Below are 20,134 nucleotides of genomic sequence, written 5' to 3' on the forward strand. Positions count from 1 at the left end.
CTTATAGCTACATAATATTTCATCACATGCATGCAGCACAATTTGCTTATCCATTCTTCAGTTGATGGACACTTAGGTTGTTTCCATCTTTTGGCAATTGTGAATAATGCCACTATGAAAATTGTTGTGCAGATGTCTGTTTGTGTCACTGCTCTTAGTTCTTCTAGGTATATACTTAGTAGTGGCAAATCTATATTCAACTGCTAAACAGTCCTCCACAGTGGCTGTACCATTCTGTATTCCCATTAACAATGAGTAAGTGTTCCTATCACTCCACATCCTTTCCAACACTTTTAGTTTTCTAACTTTTTAATAGTGGTCATTCTTATAGTTGAGAAATGATATCTCATTGTAGTTTTGATTTGCTTTTCCCTAATTGCTAGTGATGTTGAACTTTTATATATATATATTTTGTATTTCTTCTTTGGAAAAATGTGTATATAAGTCTTGCTCATTTTTTAATCAGGTTGTCTTTTTATGGTTGAGTTGTAGTATTTCTTTATACATCATGGATATATATATGGTTTTCAAATATTTGCTCCCTTTGAGTCAGCTACCTTTTCCCCCTTTTGACAAAACCCTTTGAGGTGCAAGTGTTGAATTTTGAGGAGGTCCCATTTATCTATTTTTTTCTTATGTTGCATGTGCTTTCAGTGTAAGGTCCAAGAAAGCTCCACCTACCACAAGACCTTGAAGATGTTTCCCCACATTTTCTTCTACTAGTTTTATGGTCATGGCTTTTATATTTAGAAGAGCCCAGGGCCAGATGGCTTCACAGGTGAATTCTACAAAACATTCCGGAAAGAACTGACACCAATCCTGCTGAAACTATTCCAAAACATCGAAACGGAAAGAACATTACCCAACTCCTTCTATGATGCCAACATTACCCTAGTACCAAAGCCAAACAAAGACATCACAAGAAAGGAAAATTACAGACCAATTTCTCTGATGAACCTAGACGCAAAAATACTTAACAAAATACTTGCTAATCGTATTCAACAATACATTAAACGTATTATACACCACGACCAAGTGGGATTCATCCCAGGTATGCAAGGATGGTTCAACATAAGAAAATCAATCAACGTAATACACCATATAAACAGATTGAAGGAAAAAAATCACATGATTATATCTATTGATGCAGAAAAAGCATTTGACAAAATACAGCACCCTTTCTTGATAAAAACACTCCAAAAGATTGGAATACAAGGGAATTTTTTGAACATGATAAAGAGTATATATGAAAAACCTAAAGCCAATATTGTTTACAATGGAGAAATCCTAGACTCCTTCCCTCTAAACTCAGGAACAAGACAAGGATGCCCACTGTCTCCGCTCCTATTTAACATTGTCTTAGAAGTACTTGCTCGAGCACTGAGGCAAGAACCAGAAATAAAAGGCATTCAAATTGGAAAGGAAGAAGTCAAAATTTCATTATTTGCAGATGACATGATCCTATACATAGAAAACCCTGAGAGATCTACAACGAAGATTCTAGAACACATAAATGAGTTTAGTAAAGTCGCAGGTTATAAGATCAATGCGCAAAAATCAGTAGCATTTCTGTACACCAATAATGAGCAAGATCAGGAGGAAATCAAGAAACAAATACCATTCACAATAGTAAATAAAAAAATCAAATACTTAGGAATAAATTTAACTAAAGAGGTAAAGAACTTATACACCGAGAACTATACAAGATTGTTCAAGGAAATCAAAGAAGACCTAAATAAATGGAAGACTATTCCTTGTTCATGGATAGGAAGACTGAACATTATTAAGATGTCTATCCTACCAAAATTGATCTACACATTCAATGCAATCCCAATAAAAATCAACGCAGCCTTCTTTAAGGAACTAGAAAAACTAACTATGAAATTTATTTGGAAAGGAAAGAGACCCCGAATAGCCAAAGACATACTGAAAAAGAAAAACGAAATTGGAGGAATCACACTACCTGACTTCAAAACATACTATAAAGCTACGGTGGTGAAAACAGCATGGTATTGGCATAAGGAAAGACACATAGACCAATGGAATCGAATTGAAAGCTCTGATATAGAACCTCACATATATAGCCACATAATATTTGATAAAGCCACCAAACCCTCTCAATTGGGAGACAGTGGCCTATTCAACAAATGGTGTCTGGAGAACTGGATAGCCATATGTAGAAAAATGAAAGAGGATTACCATCTCACACCTTATACAAAGATCAACTCAAGATGGATCAAAGACCTAAATATAAGAGCCAAGACCATAAAAACCTTAGAAAGCAGTGTAGGGAAACATCTACCGGACCTTGTAATAGGAAATGGATTTATGAATATCTCACCAAAAGCACGAGCAGCAAAAGAACTAATAGATAAATGGGACTTCCTCAAAATTAAAGCCTTCTGCACCTCAAAGGAGTTTGTCAAGAAAGTAAAAAGGGAGCCCACACAGTGAGAGAAAATATTTGGCAATCATATATCTGATAAGAAAGTTATAACTTGCATATATAAAGAACTCCTATATCTTGAAAATAAAAAGATAAACAACCCATTTAAAAAATGGGAAAAAGACTTAAACAGACACTTCTCCGAAGAAGAAATACAAATGGCAAGAAAGCACATGAAAAAATGTTCCAAATCTCTAGCTATCAGGGAAATGCAAATCAAAACTACAATGAGATACCATCTTACACCCATAAGATTGGCAGCTATGAAAAAAACAGAAGAATACAAGTGCTGGAGAGGATGTGAAGGAAGGGGAACACTCATCCACTGCTGGTGGGAATGCAGAAGGATCCAACCATTCTGGAGGACAGTATGGCGGTTTCTCAAAAAACTAGCCATAGATTTGCCATATGACCCAGCAATACCACTGCTGGGTATATACCCAGCAGAACTGGAAACAAGGACACAAACCGATATATGTACACCAATGTTCATAGCAGCATTGTTCACTATTGCCAAAAGTTGGAATCAACCCAAATGCCCATCAACAGATGAGTGGATCAATAAAATGTGGTATATACACACAATGGAATACTACTCGGCTGTAAGAACAAACACACTACAAACACATGTGATAACATGGATGAATCTTGAGAACCTTATGTTGAGTGAAGCAACCCAGACATTGAAGGACAAATACTACATGACCTCAATGATATGAAATAAACAAGCTGCCCTAGATAGCAAGAGACTGAACGATAGGCTTACAGGAAATCGGAGGGTGGAGGAAGGATATGAGCCGATGTCTGCAGGGGTGGAACTTAAGACGAGATGGTGGTAAGTATGAACACAAAGAAGAGATAAAATGGGGGCAAGGGGTTGCCTTTGGTTGGGGCTTTACGGGTTTGAGGGTGGCTGGGGAGGGACGGTTGGGTAATGTTGCCCAAAAGTGGGGGGAGGGAGGGGTAGCATACGAACACAGGAGAGGGTTAGGAGGTGGTGGAGAGTAAAATGCCGAGAAAATAATATCAAAATATAATAAAGAGGGTTACCTGTTTAGAAGGCTCGGAGGGGAGGGTCTGATGCAGGACGGGCTCCTGGGGAATGTCTAAATGCTCATTCTGCCAGAGTGGGTGACACCATGGGGTAGAATCCCAAGTAGTGAGAGTGGGGGTGGACCCACATCCTGGGGAGGACTAATGCCACCAAATAGAGGGAACTCTATCCCTCGAGAGAAAGGGTGGCTCCCAGGGCATTGGGGCAGATGAGCAAGTTAGGCCCTAAACACTATTCCATCTATCTCTGGAAGTGGCTCCTCAGGAAACGGAGGTTGACTGTCACTGTGGGCACCAAGGTGGAAGGGAAAATGGACGTTAAATGTGTGGAACCAAAGTAAATGGGGGGCAAGGGAGGAGTTTCTTGAGAGTACACAAGGATGGATATAAAACATGTAATATTACACCATAACATATAGGAGACGACAGACTGATAATGTAAACCATAATGTAAAACATAGGAGAACTAAAAATGTAAAGAACTGTGTATCCTAAAGTATGCACCATAATGTACGCACAGATATTACCATGTTAGAAAGCTAATATCTCAGACTCTGTACATCACCTTAAGTAAATATGATGTGAATAGGGTGTAAGAGTATCGCTGTGGAAGGAAAAAGGTGTTGTGGTGGATGTATGGGAGTGCTGTATATTATATATATGCATTGCTGTGGTCTAGGACTCCTACGAAGAAACGCTGAATAATTGGGGGGGGGGGGGGGGAAGGATAGGATGTGGAATTTTTTCAAGTCAACATTCTTTATCTAAGTTCTTTATCTAACTTTATCCAAGTTCTTTATCTATCCTTTAAACCCATCGCTATATGCCATTCCCTAGTAAGGGACCATGACATTATATTGGGCTTCAAATTTCGGGGAGTTCTGGATCACAGAGTGTTTCAACAATGGCAATGGAGGGATACTGGTATGGGATACCAATGACAGGTGATATATGGCTGACAGGGAGCTGTACAGAACATATGTCCAGGGTGCATGGTAATGATTGGATATACTCATAGTGGCAACAATTAAAAACCCAGCAGGGGGGGGTACTGGGTTCCTGACCAGTGGTGCTCTGCCGTGGTCCCTAGGGGAGCAGCGATAGTCTCCCAGGTACAGCAGCGGGGACCGGGAGGGAGTGAGGGTTCAACAGTGAGCCCCTGATGCTAATGACTATGCTTGTGAGCTGATAAACCTAAAACAAGAACAAGGCCTAGAGCAACATTGTGCCTGGGAATTTCCTCCTGTCAGCCTTCATGTTACTCAAATGTGGCCAGTCTCGAAGCCAAACTCAGCATGTAAATGCAATGCCTTCCCTCCAGCGTGGGACATGACACCCGGGGATGAGCCTCCCTGGCAACGAGGGACCACTATCAAATACCAACTGATGATGCAACTGGAAAAGGACCTTATATGGAAGGTTCAATGCGGATCAACAGAATATCCATGTCTACATAAAACAACATGACTTTAAAATGCTGTTTGACCTAAAGTAAGGGGGAAATGGAAAGGAGAAATGAGTTTATATGGCTACGAGTTTCTAAAAAAGAGTCTGGAGGCTGGCAGAAGGATTGCCCTCATGCACAACTGAGCAGAGTCAGAGAGACAGATAAAGCAGATACAACCCCCAGATATTGGTTCCTATGAAGGCTAAAGAGACCCATGAGAGTTATGGTTTACTACCAGGGCAGATGGCCCCTCTCTGGAAATGGTGTTTATGTGTGATGAATCTGGACTCAGATGGGATCTCCCTTCATAAGACTTTCATACTAATCTGCTGGAGGTGCAGTTAACGTTGGGGTTTAAGATATAGTTAGGGGATTTGAATCTCTGGACTGATAATGTGATAGCCAGGTCCTGAGCCTCAACAGACTCCAGCACCTACAATCTGATTTATTGGACTTACCACACTCAGCTAAGATGGAGTTGAAGAAGGACAATCACCACACCATGGAGCCTAGAGTGATTACAACTGAAAATGGGAGGATGGCAGCCAGCATCCATGTGGAATCTGAGCCTCCTCTCGACATAGAGGTGCAATGGACACAACCAATCCAATGTCCACATAGAAGAGGTGGCATTGGATTGGGAAAAGTGGACATGGTGGACGATGGGTATGGGGAAGGGCAGGAAGAGATGAGAGGTGGGGGCGTATTTGGGACGTGGAGCTGCCCTGGATGGCGCCTCGGGGGTGATCACCGGACATCGTGGATCCTCACAGGGCCCACTGGATGGAATGGAGGAGAGTATGGGCCATGATGTGGACCATTGTCTATGAGGTGCAGAGGTGCCCAAAGATGTACTTACCAAATCCAATGGATGTGTCATGATGATGGGAACGAGTGTTGTTGGGGGGGGAGAGGGGGGGTGGGGGGTGGGGTTGAATGGGACCTCACATTATATATTTTTAATGTAATATTATTACAAAGTCAATAAAAAAAATTTAATTTAACAAAAAAAAAACAAAACAAACAAACAAACAAAAAAAAATTACACCAAAAGGGTATAAAAGTCTATAGGCTAAAATATAAACCATAATGTAAAATATAAGATAACTAAAAATTTAGAAAATTGTATAGTCTAAAGTATAAACCATAATGTAAACCCAAGCAGAACCATGTTTGAAAGCTATTGTTTCAATATCTGTACATTAGCTGCAGCAAATATAATATAAACATGTAAAAAGATCATTGTTGGGGAAGGGACAAAGGGTTTGATGTTGGATATGTGGGAGTACCATATATTGTATATGTGAATTAGTGTGATTTAAAACTTATGTGAAGACAACTTAATAATTAGGAAAAAAAAGAAAGGACGTAGACACTGAGGAAGAAATGGAAGTAATTTCCTTGTCATTGTACATTCAGGGCAACACCTATAGCAGTGATGAAAGGCAAAATGTCAAAAACAAATCTTTTTCATTTTTTCATTTTTTGATACCCCAATTTATTTTTCCTTTATTTAATTTTTCTAAATTTCTATGTATTCTATATTTAACCTTTAAACCCATCACTATATTCCATTTTACAATTAATGGAACCTGGCAATATATTAGGCTTCCTTTTTGAAGAAGTTTTGGACTACAGAGAGGTTCAATTATGGCGGGGGAGGAGCACTTGTGTGGGGTGTTATTGGTGGGGGGCACATGGTTGGGAGGGAGTTCTCCAGGGCATGTATACAGGGTACATAGAAAGGTTTGGATATTTTCATAGTGGTTTCAGTTGAAATGACAGCTGAGAGAGTGCTGAGTTCCTGGCCAGGGGATCTCTATCACATTCCCCAAAGGAACAGCAACAATACCCCAAGTGCAATGGCAAAGACCAACAAAGATGGATGGTTCAATGATGAGCCTTTGATACTGATGGCTCCGATTATGAGCTTGTGTGCCTGAAATATGAACTAGGCTTAGAGTGGCAGGGTGCCTAAGAGTTACCACCTGAGAGCCTCCCTGTTGCTCAAATGTGGCCACTCTCTAAGTGAAACACAGCATGTAGATGCATTGCCTTTCCCCCAGCATGGGACATGACTCCCAGGGATGAACCTCCCTGGCACTGAGGGATTACTACCAAGCACCAGCTGATGATGTAACTAGAAAAAGACCTTGAATAAAGGGGTCAACTCAGACTGGCAGAATATCTCACCCTACATGTAATATCAGGTGTTAAAAACTGCTCTTTGACTTTGGATAAAAGGGGGAAATGGAAAGGACAAGTGAGTTTATATGGCTAAGAGTCTCCAAAAAAGAGTCGGGAGGTCATCAGAGGGGTTGCACTTACTCACGCCTCAGCAGGGTACCAGAGAGAGCCAAGGTAGATGGAAACCCAGGGGCTGGTTCTCCTGAGGGCTGCAGGACCCACAGGTTCTATGGCCATGTCAGTTGGCCCTACTTTGGAGTTTGTGTTCCTGAGTGGATGGAGTTGGACTCAGATATGACCTTTCTACACATGCCTCTTTCTGTTACTTTTACCAGACCTGTGGTTGGCATTTGGGTTGGTGTATACTCAGGAGACCTAAATCCCTGGACTCTCCATGTGGTGGTCAGGTCCTGGGCCTCAGCAGACTTGTGGCTCCTACCCTCTGGTTTGTTGGATTTACCCTGGCCAGCTGACAGGGAGGTGAAGAGGGTCAACCACCACACCAGGGAGCCAAGAGTGCCTACAGGTGCCAGCATGAGAATTACATCCATCATCCATGTGGAATCTAAGCCCCCTCTTGATGTAGAGGGGGACTGGACATAACTATCCCAGGGACCACAGGATGGAGGAATAGAGTATGGATTAGAGTGGACTTACTGGTGTTCTGCTGGAGAACTACTGTTATTAGTAGATCCTTCCAGAATGGCAATATGAGGAAATCTATAGATCTGTGCCCAAGCAAAACTAGGGAAAATTATTTGAAAAATAACCATTTAAAGTTTCTGGAAAGAGTTCTAAATGTGTAAAGAAAATGAACAAATATTTATTTAAGAAAATCTGCTAAAACTCAGTAAGAACAGTGAAAGCCTATGGCATTTGACCTATGACTCATACACTCTCTCCCTGCATCCCAGCCCAGTGTGATGGATCTTCACTCCAGGTGGGTGCAGCCAAGAACACAGTTCTCTTTTTCCTCCAGCTTCCAGCATATGGTATCTTTTCAAAAAGGGAAGAATGTCAGCATTACTCATACCTACCTTCAGCTACATGTTCCAGAGGCTATGTTCTGGGGCTCCCTTTTTCACCTATTCCCCATTAGCAGGCAGAAGCTCTTCCTTGGGCATGATGTGCTATACTGGGGCCCTGGTTGCTCTAACTTAGGGCAGAAGCTCCATACCAGGAAAGGTAAGCAAAGAAGATCAGGGAATCCTTCTTATCACTCAGATCCTAAAGTAGGGATGTTGTTCAGAGATAAGCACACCACTGACCCATCTCCCAGCTCTAGAGCTGTGGCTAAGAAATCACCCTGTAAAACATAGAGCTCCTACTCTCTTCCCAGAGGACGTGACTTTATTTGAAACAATTAGTGAGGACGTTCAAGCCTAGAGATGTTCTAAAAAACAGTAGAGGTTTTCAGTGAAATTTAGCAAACAAGAGGAGACTAGCAGTGTCACTAGAGTAATAAGGTAATGACATATATAGTCTATCTATGGTCTACCAAAGAGAACCAATAAAAGAGACAACTAAGAGGAAGGATCCTGTTATGAGAACAAACCTCAAATACTGACCTCAAACAAAGTAGCTTGAATTTAATTGAATAAGTCTGTGGTGCAATATATGTCCTAGGGCAGGGGTTCTTAACCTATTTTGTTCCACAGACTCCTTTGCCAGTCAGGTGAAAACCACAGACCCCTTAATAAATCCACACTACACTGTGTATTTTTTTTAAGATTAAAAAAAAATATTGTTTCTCTTCCCTTCTCCCTTCCCCCTCCTCCCCCCCCAGCCTCCCTTTCACCTCCCCCCTGTTTTTTTTTTTTTTTAATTTTTTTATTTTTTATTGACTTTGTAATAATATTACATTAAAAATATATATGTGAGGTCCCATTCAACCCCACCCCCCCACCCCCCTCTCCCCCCCCCCCAACAACACTCGTTCCCATCATCATGACACATCCATTGGATTTGGTAAGTACATCTTTGGGCACCTCTGCACCTCATATACATTGGTTCACATCATGGCCCATACTCTCCTCTATTCCATCATGTAGGCCCTGTGAGGATTTACAATGTCCGGTGATTACCTCTGAAGCACCATCCAGGGCAGCTCCATGTCCCGAAGATGCCTCCACCTCTCATCTCTTCCTGCCTTTCCCCATACCCTTTGTCCATTATGTCCACTTTTCCCAATCCAATGCCACCTCTTCTATGTGGACACTGGATTGGTTGTGTCCATTGCACCTTTATGTCAAGAGGAGGCTCAGATTCCACCTGGATGCTGGATGCAATCCTCCCATTTTCAGTTGTAATCACTCTAGGCTCCATGGTGTTCACCTCCCCCCTGTTATCTGCTCTTTGTGTCCACTCACTGTATGTTCTTCTGGGTCCACTTGCATTCTTGTCAGCAGCACCAGGAATCTGTGTCTCTTTTTGTTGCATCATCTTGCTGTGTCACCTCTCTGTGTGTGCAGCACCACTCCTGGGCAGGATGTACCTTTTTTTTTGCATGGGGTGGCTCTCCTTATGGGGTGCACTCCTTGTGCATGGGGCTCCCCTATGTGGGGACACCCCGGTGTGGCATGGCACCCCTTGCGTGCATCAGCACTGTGCATGGGCCAGCTTACCACATGGGTCAGGAGGCCTGGGTTTGAATACGAGACCTCCCATATGGTAGGCAGACACTCTATCCATTGAGCCAAATCTGCTTCCCTATACTGTGTATTAATTAATAAACATATCACACACACCCAATCCAACATGGCCCCACAAAATTTTTTTTTTGAGTTTCAATTCAAGCTGATAGACCCCTAGTTAAGAATTCCTGTCCTAGGACATTGTTGAAAACAATAGAAAACCATCTTGAAATTAGTTAGCTTTAACAGCTGGTTGTGGTTAGGGAAAGGCACAGATAGTAAAAGAGAGCCCTGCAAAAACTATTGACATTCCAGAGTGACTGTGACCATATCCATGGCTGTATACCCTCTGAAGAGTGACCTCAGAGGCATAACAGTGCAAGGGAAATAGAATTCATTAAAACAGTCCAGCTAGTCACTGAACAAATTGGCAAAAAACAAGTCCCTGGAGGAGGAGTAACCACAGTTATATGCTACCTAAAATTTCCGGATTTCAACAAAAATTCTGAGACATGTAAAGAAAGAGAGAAGTATGACCTATACACAGGGAAAAAAGCAGGCACTAGAAACTGCATTTAAGAACAACCAGATATTAGACTTAGAGACCGCATGTAGCCATTACAAATGTGTTGAAATAACTAAAGGAAACGATGCTTCAAGAAGTAAGAGAATAAGGTATGATGATAATGTCTTCTTAAATAGAGACTATCAATAAGGAGATAGATTATTTTTTAAAAAGGAACCAAGTGGAAATTGTACAGTTGAAAAGTATAATAACTGAAATGAAATTTCACTGCAGAGACTCAATAGTGGGTTTTCACTGGCCAAAAAAAGAACTAGCAAACTTGAAGATAGAGTGCATGTAATTCAAATGAACAGAGAATTAAAAAAGAATATGAAAATGAGCAGAGTGTCAGAGAAATGTGGGAAAATAAACTTTCAGTGCACTAACATATTCATAATGGGAATGGCAGAAGAAGAAGAGAGAATAAAGGGCAGAAGAATATTTAAAGAAATAAGTGCTGAAAAATCCCCAAATATGATGAAACACATCAATCTACACATCCAAGAAGCTCAGTGGATACCAAGTAAAATAAATACAAAGAGTTCCAAACACAGGCATATGATAATGAAAATGCTGAAAGTGTTAGACAAGGAGAAAATCTTGAAAGCAGGAAGGGAAAACACTTATCACCTATAGGAGAACCCCTTATATTCAATAGTTGTCTTTTATTAGAAAAATGGAGGCCAGAAGGCAGTGGGATAACATATTCAAAGTACTCAAAGAAAAAACACTGTGACCCAGTTATCCAATATCGAGCAAAACTATCTTAAAAAGTGAAGAAAAAAAAAAGATGCTCCCAGATAAACAAAAACTGAGAAAATCTGTTGTTAGCAGACATGCCTTACAGGAAATACAAAGGAAATTTGTTCAGGATGAAACAAGTGACACTATGCATACTTTGAATTCATGTGAAAAAACAAAGAGCACTGGTAATGGTAAGTATTAAAAAAACAGTATAAATTCACATCTTCTCCTTTCTTCTATCAAATGATTTAAAAATAATTGCATGAAACAATTTGTACTGTTTGGCCTATAACACATAGAAATGTAATATATTTGCCAAAGAACAAAGTAGGTGGGTGGGAGTAAAGTTATATTGGACTAAGGCACTGAATAGCACTTTAATTTACATGACAAATGAAGAGAACCGAAATGATAAATAAGAAGGCTAATAAAACAAAGGCTACAAATATATACCTGCTCTCCTAGATTCTCTCAGGTTCTTTAAAAGAGAAACCATTACATAATGTAATAATTATAGCAATACATTGTAGGGTTCACAGCATATAGAAATTATATATATATATATATAACAATAATACATGAAGAGGGAAAGAGAATAGAGATATATAGGAATAACTTTTCTGGATCTCACAGGAATTATGTTATTATAAATCTGAAGTAGATTCTGATAAGTTGTATATGGTAAGCACTAGATCAATCAGTAAGAAAATAACTAAAAAATATAATGAAAAAATCATTAGAAGTATTAAAATATCACATTATAAAACTTCCACTTAATGTAAAAGAGAGCTGGTTCTTGAAATGATCAGCATAATAAATGCAGTTTATTATATGAAAATTATACCTCAATAAAGTTTATTTAAAAATGCATTCCTGGGTGGAGGGGGGTGATGGAATTGTTGTAGGTAGACACTGCCCAGTTCTTTCACGAAAAATGGGAGGGAAGGAGCAATATCCTATCCAAGTGAGCTGTTTTGGGAATCCACAGAGCAGGAGGCTTCAGGACATTGATCTGGTGAGAGTTTGGCAGAGCGATAGAGCCCAAGGGAAAACTGGAATATAGATTACTGCAAGGACATAGAATAAGAGGAACCAAGTATCAAAAATTAAACTTACCACACAAAAAGAAACAACAAAATAAAACCCTAGAGTGGAAAGAGAAGCTAAATAAACCATCCAAATAAACTCATCAAGATAGATGCCCAGACACTAACAAAAAATTACAAGCTATACTAAGAAACAGGAAGATATGGCCAGTCTAGTGAACAAACTAAAAAACAGGTGGAGATTCAGAATGTGGGACAACTAATTAAGGATGTCCAAACAAATATCAGGGATGAACTTAATGAAGTGAAGGAAGAGATTAAGGATATTAAGAAGATACTGGGAAACATACTGAAGATATTGAAAACATCCATAAAAAAATAATGGACCTGATGGTGATGAATGGTACATGCAAGAAATAAAAATACACTGGAAGCAAATAACAGCAGATTTGAACAGACAGAGGAAAGAATCAGCAATGTGGAAGATAGTACAGCTGAAATCAGATAGTAGTACAGATAAATGAAAGGACAGAAAAAATCCAGCAGGGACTTAGGGATTTGAATGACAACATGATACACACTAACATACTTGTTATAGGCATCCCAGAGGGAGAAGAGAAGGCAATAAGAAGGGAATGTTGGAGGGATACTGGCAGAAAATTTTTCAACTCTATTGATGTGCATGGGCATAAATGCCCAGGAAGCACAAAGCATCCCAAACAGTATAAATCCTAAGAGGCCTACACCAGGACATACAGTTGTCAGATTCTTCAGTGCTCAAGATAAAAAGAGAATACTGAAAGCAGTGGGAGAAAAGAGATGAATCACACACAAGGAAAGATGGATAAGAGTAAGTGCTGGTGGCAGACTTGGCCCAGTGGTTAGGGTGTCTGTCTACCACATGGGAGGCCCACAGCTCAAACCCCAGGCCTCCTTGACCCATGTGGAGCTGGCCCATGTGGAGTGCTAATGCATGCAAGGGGTGCTGTGCCATGCAGGGGTATCCCCCACACAGGGGAGCCCCATGCACAAGGAGTACACCCCGTAAGGAGAGCTGCCCAGTGCAAAAGAAAGTGCAGCCTGCCCAGGAATGGTGCCACACACACACAGAGCTGACACAACAAGATGACGCAACAAAAAGAAACCATAGATTCTCATGCTGCTGACAACAACAGAAGCAGACAAAGAAGATGCAGCAAATAGACACAGAGAACAGACAACCAGGGTGGGGGGGGGGGAGGAGGGGAGAGAAATAAATAAAATTTTTTTTAAAAAAGAGAAACAAATAAAAATGAATAAATGGATTTAAAAAAAAAAAGAGTAAGTGCTAACTTTTCATTTGAAATCATGGAGGCAAGAAGCCAGTGGTATGACATAATTAAAGTGCTAAAAAAATTTCCAGCCAAGAATTCTTTATCCAGCAAAGCTGGGATTCAAAAATGAGGGAGAGTTCAAAATATTCACAGATAAACAGAAATTAAGAGAGTTTGATAATAAGAAATTGTGCCCTTCAAGAAATACTAAACAGAGTTCTGAAGGTTGAGAGGGAAAAAACCTCAGGAGAGAGAGAGTTGGAGGAGAGTATAAGAATAACTAAAAAGATAAAAGGAGAAATAAAAAGAACATATGGCAGATATAAACCTAGAGAAAATACAGCTAATGTAAGTAATTCCTTGACAGTAATAACATTGGATGCTAATGGATTAAAAATGCTCCAATCAAGAAACACAGATTGGCAGAGTGGATAAGGAAATATGACCCACCTATATGCTGTCTACCAGAAACTCACCTTAGACCCAGGGACACAAGGAGGCTGAAAGTGAATGGTTGGAAGACAATTTACAAGCAAACAATAATCAGAAAATCGCAGGAGTAGCTATACTAATATTGGCTGAAATAGACTTTAAATGCAAAACTATTGTAAGAGACAAAGAAGGACACTATATACTAATAAAAGGGGTAATCTACCAAGAAGAAAGTACAATCATAAACAGTTATGCACCAAATCAGGGCACCTTAAAATACATGAGGCAAACCTTTGAAAAACTACAGGGAGAGACAGACACTTCTACAATTATACTAGGTGACTTTAATATACCATTATCACCATTAGATAAAACATCTTGACAGAGAATCAATAAAGAAACTAAGACTTTGAATAATATATAAGAGGATCTGGACCTAAATAGATATATACAGAACATTACATCCAAGTACAGCAGGATATACATCCTTCTTGAGCACACATGGGTCATTCTCCAGGATTGCCCATATGCTAGGCCAAAGAACAGCTCTCAATAAATTCAGAAAGATTGAAATTATACAAAGTAATTTCTCTGACCACAATGGAGTGAAGCTAGAAATCAGTAAGGGGCAGAGAAACAGAGTAGGCACAAAGATATGGAAGTTAAACAACACACCTCTAGCAAACCAGTGGGTCAAGGAGGAAATTGCAAAAGAAATCAGTAGCTACTTTGAAACAAATGAAAATGACAACACATAATATCAAACCTATGGGATGCAGCAAAAGCAGTGCTGAGGGAAATTCATAGCCATAAATAACTACATTAAAAATGAAGAAAGAGTTAAGATCAATGACTTAACTGCACACCTGAAGGAATTAAAAAAAGAACAAAGCACTAACTCCAAAGTAATTAGAAAGAAGGAAATAACAAAGATTAAAGCAGAGCTAAATGATATGGAAAATAAGAAAGCACTAGAAAAAATAAAGAAAACTAAGGCGGGTTCTTTGAGAAGATTAATAAAATTGACAAACCCTTAGCTAGACTAACAAAGAAAAAGAGAGAGAAGATGCAAATCATTAAAACAAGAAATGAGGAAGGGGCTATCACAGAAATAAAGAGTATCATAAGACCCCACAGAATTAAAGAATATCATAAGAGGATACTTTGAAAAATTTTATGCCAACAAGATGGATAAGTTAGAGGAAATGAACAAATTCCTAGAAACACGGAAGCAGCCTACATTGATGAAAAAAGAAATTGATGAACTCAACAGACCAATCACAAATAATGAAATAGAATTAGTCATTGAAAACTTCCCAACTAAGAAAAGTCCAGAACCATATGTTTTTACAGGTGAATTCTACCAAACATTCCAGAAAGAACAAACACTAATCCTGATTGAACCCTTTAAAAAAATAGAACTGGAGGGAATATTGCCTAACATTCTATGATGCTGACATCAGCCTAATACCAAAGCCAAACAATATAAAACTATAGACCAATGTCTGTAATGAAACTAGATGTTAAAATTATCAACAAAATACTTGCTAATCGTATTCAACAACAAATTACAAGAATTATACAACATGACTTAGTGGGTTTTAGCCCTGGTATGCAAGGATGGTTCAACATAAGGAAATCAGTCAATGTAATACACCACATTAACACGTTGACAGAAAAAAATCATATGATCATCTCAATAGATGCAGAAAAAGCATTCAACAAAATACAGTACCCCTTCCTGATAAAAATGCTGCAAAAGATAGGAATAGAAGGAAACTTCCTCAACATGATAAAGGGTATATATGAAAAACACACAGCTAACATCATATTAATAGTGAAATCCTAAAAGCTTTCCTTTCAAGATCTGGAACAAGGGAAGGATGTCCACTTTCACTGCTCTTATTTAACATTGTGTTAGAAGTACTTGCTTGAGCACTTGGACAAGAAAAAGATATAAAAATCTTCCAAATTGAAAAGGAAGAAGTGAAAATTAGACTATTTGCATGATTCTGTATATAGAAAGCACTAAGAAATCTATAACAAAGCTTCTAGAGCTTATAAATGAGTTCAGTAAAGTAGCAGGTTATAAGATCAAAGTGTAAAAGTCAGTAGCATTTCTGTACACTAATAATGACAATCTGAGGAGGATATCAAGGAAAAAATCCCACTTACAATGTCAAGTAAAAGAATCAAATACTTAGGAATAAATTTAACTAATGGTGTAAATGACTTGTGCACACAAAACTACACAGAATTGTGAAAGGAAATCAAAGAAGACCTAAGTAAAGGGAAGAATAGTCCCTGTTCATGGATAGAAAGACTAAACATTACTAAGATATCTATACTACCCAAACTGATTTACAGATTTAATGCAATCCCAATAAAAATTATCACAGCACTTTTTACTGAATTGGAAAAGCTACCTATGTAATTTATTTGGAAGGGCAAAAGGCCCCAAACAGCCAAAGACATATTGAAAAAGAAAAATGAAATTGGAGGAATCACACTACCTGACTTCAAAACAACACTAAGCTACAGTGGTCAGAACTACATGGTATTGGCACAAGGATAGACACATTGATAAATGAAACTGAGTTGAGAGTTCTGACATAGATCCTCACATATACAGTCAACTGTTCTTTGATAAGGCCACCAAGCCCACTCAACTGGGAGAGAATGGCCTCTTCAAAAAGTGGTACTTGGGAGAACTGGATACCCATACTACTTATTAGGGAAATTCAAATAAAAACTACAATGAGATATCATCTTACACCCATTAGCCTGGTGGTTATTACAAAAACAGAGGAATATACAAATGTTGGAGATAATGTGAAGGAATGGAAACCCTTATCCACTGCTGGTGGGAATGTAGAATGGTGTAGTCATTGTGGAGGACAGTTTGGTGGTTCCTCAGAAAGCCAACTACTGTACTGCCATATGATTCAGCAATCCCACTGCTGGGTATATAGCCAGAAGAATTGAAAGCAGGGACACAAACAGATATATGCACACCAATGTTCATATCAGCATTATTCACTATGACCAAAAGTTGGAAACAACTCAAATGTCCATCACCAAATGAATGATACACAAATTGTGGTATATACATACAATGGAATATTACTCGGCTGTAAGAAGGAATGCAGTGTTAACACACAGGATAACATGGATGAATCTTGAAGACCTTATGTTGAGTGAAGCAAGCCAGGCACTGAAGGACAAATATTACATGACCTCATTGACATGAATTAAGCAAATTGAGGAGACCTACAGAACTAGAGTATGGAAGATAGGTTTACAGGATACAGAAAAGGCAAAATCTTTGATAAGGTGAAAGTGTGTAGCTGTTCAGTAGATGGGCATAACTATTGGTGTAGTGATGCTATTCAGTTAGGTGGTACTGATTGATTTGTGAGGGTGGGGAGGGTGGGGAGGGTAGGTTGGGCTGTCCATGGAACTGATAGGAGGGTTGAGGGTGGGGAAGGTAAACACTGGGGACTTGTGGGTATTTGGTTGAAACTACAATGTTGGGAATGTTCTTTGGACAAATATGGTAGGGAAGGGCTACTGGTTTAGGGTGTGGGGGACATGTGGGACAGGGCACACCTTGGGCAGGTTTCTAGGGAGTGAGTGAGTATTCATCTTGTCATAGTGGGTTTTATCGGTGGGTAGAGACCAACATAATGAGTCGGAAGGTGTTGGACTCCCATCCTGGGGAGTCCTCCTATGTTCTCAAATAGAAGGGCAGGAGTCTCTTGAGAGCATAGGCAGTGCCTAATAGGGGAGAGCAGGCCAGTATGTCAAGCCCTCAATGTTGTTGCAAGTAACTATGAATCTTGTTTTTCAAGGAGTGAAGGTTGGTGTTTGCCATGGATCCTGAGGGGAGGGGGAAGGATGAATAGAAGAGATGGAACATGGGGCATTTTGGGGATGATGGAATTGTACTACTTGATCTTGCAATGATGGATACAGGCCATGTTGAATTTCATCAAAATTTAGAAAAGTGTATGGTCCAAAATGTAAACCATAATATAAATCATTGACCATGGTTGGTAACAACGTTTCAATATTTGTATATTAATTGTAACAAGTGTACCATCCATACATAAAATATTAATAAAGGAAAGGGGGAAGAGGGAGGAAATTGGGTATATGGGTATATGAGAATCTGCTATATTCTGTATGTGACTTTCTGTAACCTAAAGTTTCTTTGAAGACAAAATGAAAAAAGAAAGACATGGGGGAATAAATGGAAGAAAATGTCACTGTACATATAAGACAAAAGACCTTACAGTGATGGAAGAAATAATGTCAAAAATAGTTTTTAATATTTTTCTTCATTTTTTATTATTCCAAAAATTTTTTAAAATTTGTATTTTATTTCTTATTTTTAAAGCTATCATTTTAATTCATTTTCTTATTAATTGTATTTGGTTATTTTTTGGCTTCATTTTTAAAGAAGTTTTGGATCATAGAAGGGTTACAACTATGACAGGGAGGATCATTGGTGTGGGAGCGGTGTGGGAGTAGGTTCGTCTGAGGCATACTAATAAGGCATATAAATGTGTTCAAGTGTTTGTGGAGTATCACCATGGTGGGTGGAGATTCACACAATAACTGAAAAAATATCGGATTCCCATCCTGGGAATGCTCTGTCACATTCTCTACTGGAACAGCAAGATTCACCCAAGTACAGGGGCAGACCAGTGAAGGAGGATGATCCATTGGCAGGCCCTTATAGGGTGCGTAAGAGTTACCTCCTTGTTGCTCAAATGTGGCCCCTCTCTAAGCTGAAATCAGCATATAAATGCATTACTTTCCCCCACAGCATGGGGCATGACTCCCAGAGATGAGCCTCCCTGGCACTGAGGGATTACTACTAAGCACCAACTTGCAATGCAACTGGAAAAAAACTTTGACCACGAGGAGGAAAAGGTAAAGATCAATGAGTTTATATGGCTAAGAGACTTCAAAGTGAGTCAGGAGATCATTCTAGAGGTTATGCTTATGTACGAGTCAGCAGGATCTCACTGACTGCCAAAGTATATACTACCTCAAATAGTGGTGCTCCTTAGGGTTCTGGAGACATCCTGAGCAGAGAGCTCAGGAGTTTGGTGCCTTGCCAGTGGGCCCTACTTTGGAATTTATGCTCCCCAGTGTGACAGAGTTGGACTCAGTTGTAGTTTCCCTGCAAATGATTCTTCTGCCCCTTCTATTTGAACCATAGTTAGTACTATAGTTGATAGGTATATGTTCAGAGACTTATATCTTTAGGTTGTCCATGTGCCAGCTGGGCCATGAATCTCCAAAGAGTTGCAACACCTACTCTCCACATCACTGGACTCACCCAGGACAACTAACAAAGAGATAATGATGGACAATGACCATCTCAAGGAACAGAGTCTGCAACTGCAAGCAAAATAGTACCATCCATCTGTGCCAAGGGATCTAAGACCCTTCTCTATTATGGGTGGATGGGCATTAACCATCCCAAAATCCCCTGGATTGGGGCATGAATGATGGACTAGAGCAGACTTACTGTTATTCTACTACAGACTTATTGTTATTCCAGCAATGGAAGAACTTATATATTGATGTAGAGGCAGTGGTCACTGGAGGTTCTGAAGGGAGGGAGAGGGGAAAACAGGTGTAATATGGGGGCATTTTTAGGACTTGGGAATTGTCCTGAATGATATTGCAATGACAGATACAGGCCATTATATATCTTGCCATAACTTACAAATTTGTGCAGGACAGAGTGTCATCTACAATGTAAACTATAATCCACCCTTAGTGGCAATGCTCTAAAATATGTTTACCAATTGAAACTAATGTAACACACTAATGAAGGATATTGTTAATGTGGGAAAATGTGGGATGTGTAGGAAGCAGGGCATATGGGAATCCCCTATATTTTTAATGCAAGGTTTATCTAATCTGAGTATCTTTAAAAAATAAAAATAAAAAGTATATTAAAACATGAAAATGCATTTCTATAGAAATATTTATCTTTTATTTCATAACAGAAGTAACAATAATATGTTTAAGTATATTTTTAGGCCTAATAAATATATACATATTTAAATATATATTTTTATTATAGAAGTTGTGAACTTATAAAAGATGCACATATGTAGCATTCCCATAGAACACCCCTTCACCAATATACAACACCATGGTGGAACTTTTTTTACAGATTATGAGATAATATCATCAGACTATCTCCACCAAGCATGTTCCATAGCATATATTTGGCACACTTTTT

The 20,134-nt window shown here is 39.2% G+C and overlaps 1 protein-coding gene across 1 annotated transcript in view; it reads right to left on the reverse strand.

Annotated features, from left to right (window-relative positions):
- The window catches only part of LOC101447972 (phospholipid-transporting ATPase ABCA3-like), a 310,634-nt gene that overhangs the window by 37,807 nt on the left and 252,693 nt on the right, over positions 1-20,134 (reverse strand). The gene's annotated exons all lie outside the window — the stretch shown is intronic.

This window comes from Dasypus novemcinctus, chromosome 23 (genome assembly GCF_030445035.2).
Source record: "Dasypus novemcinctus isolate mDasNov1 chromosome 23, mDasNov1.1.hap2, whole genome shotgun sequence".
NCBI classification, from domain to species: Eukaryota; Metazoa; Chordata; class Mammalia; order Cingulata; family Dasypodidae; genus Dasypus; species Dasypus novemcinctus.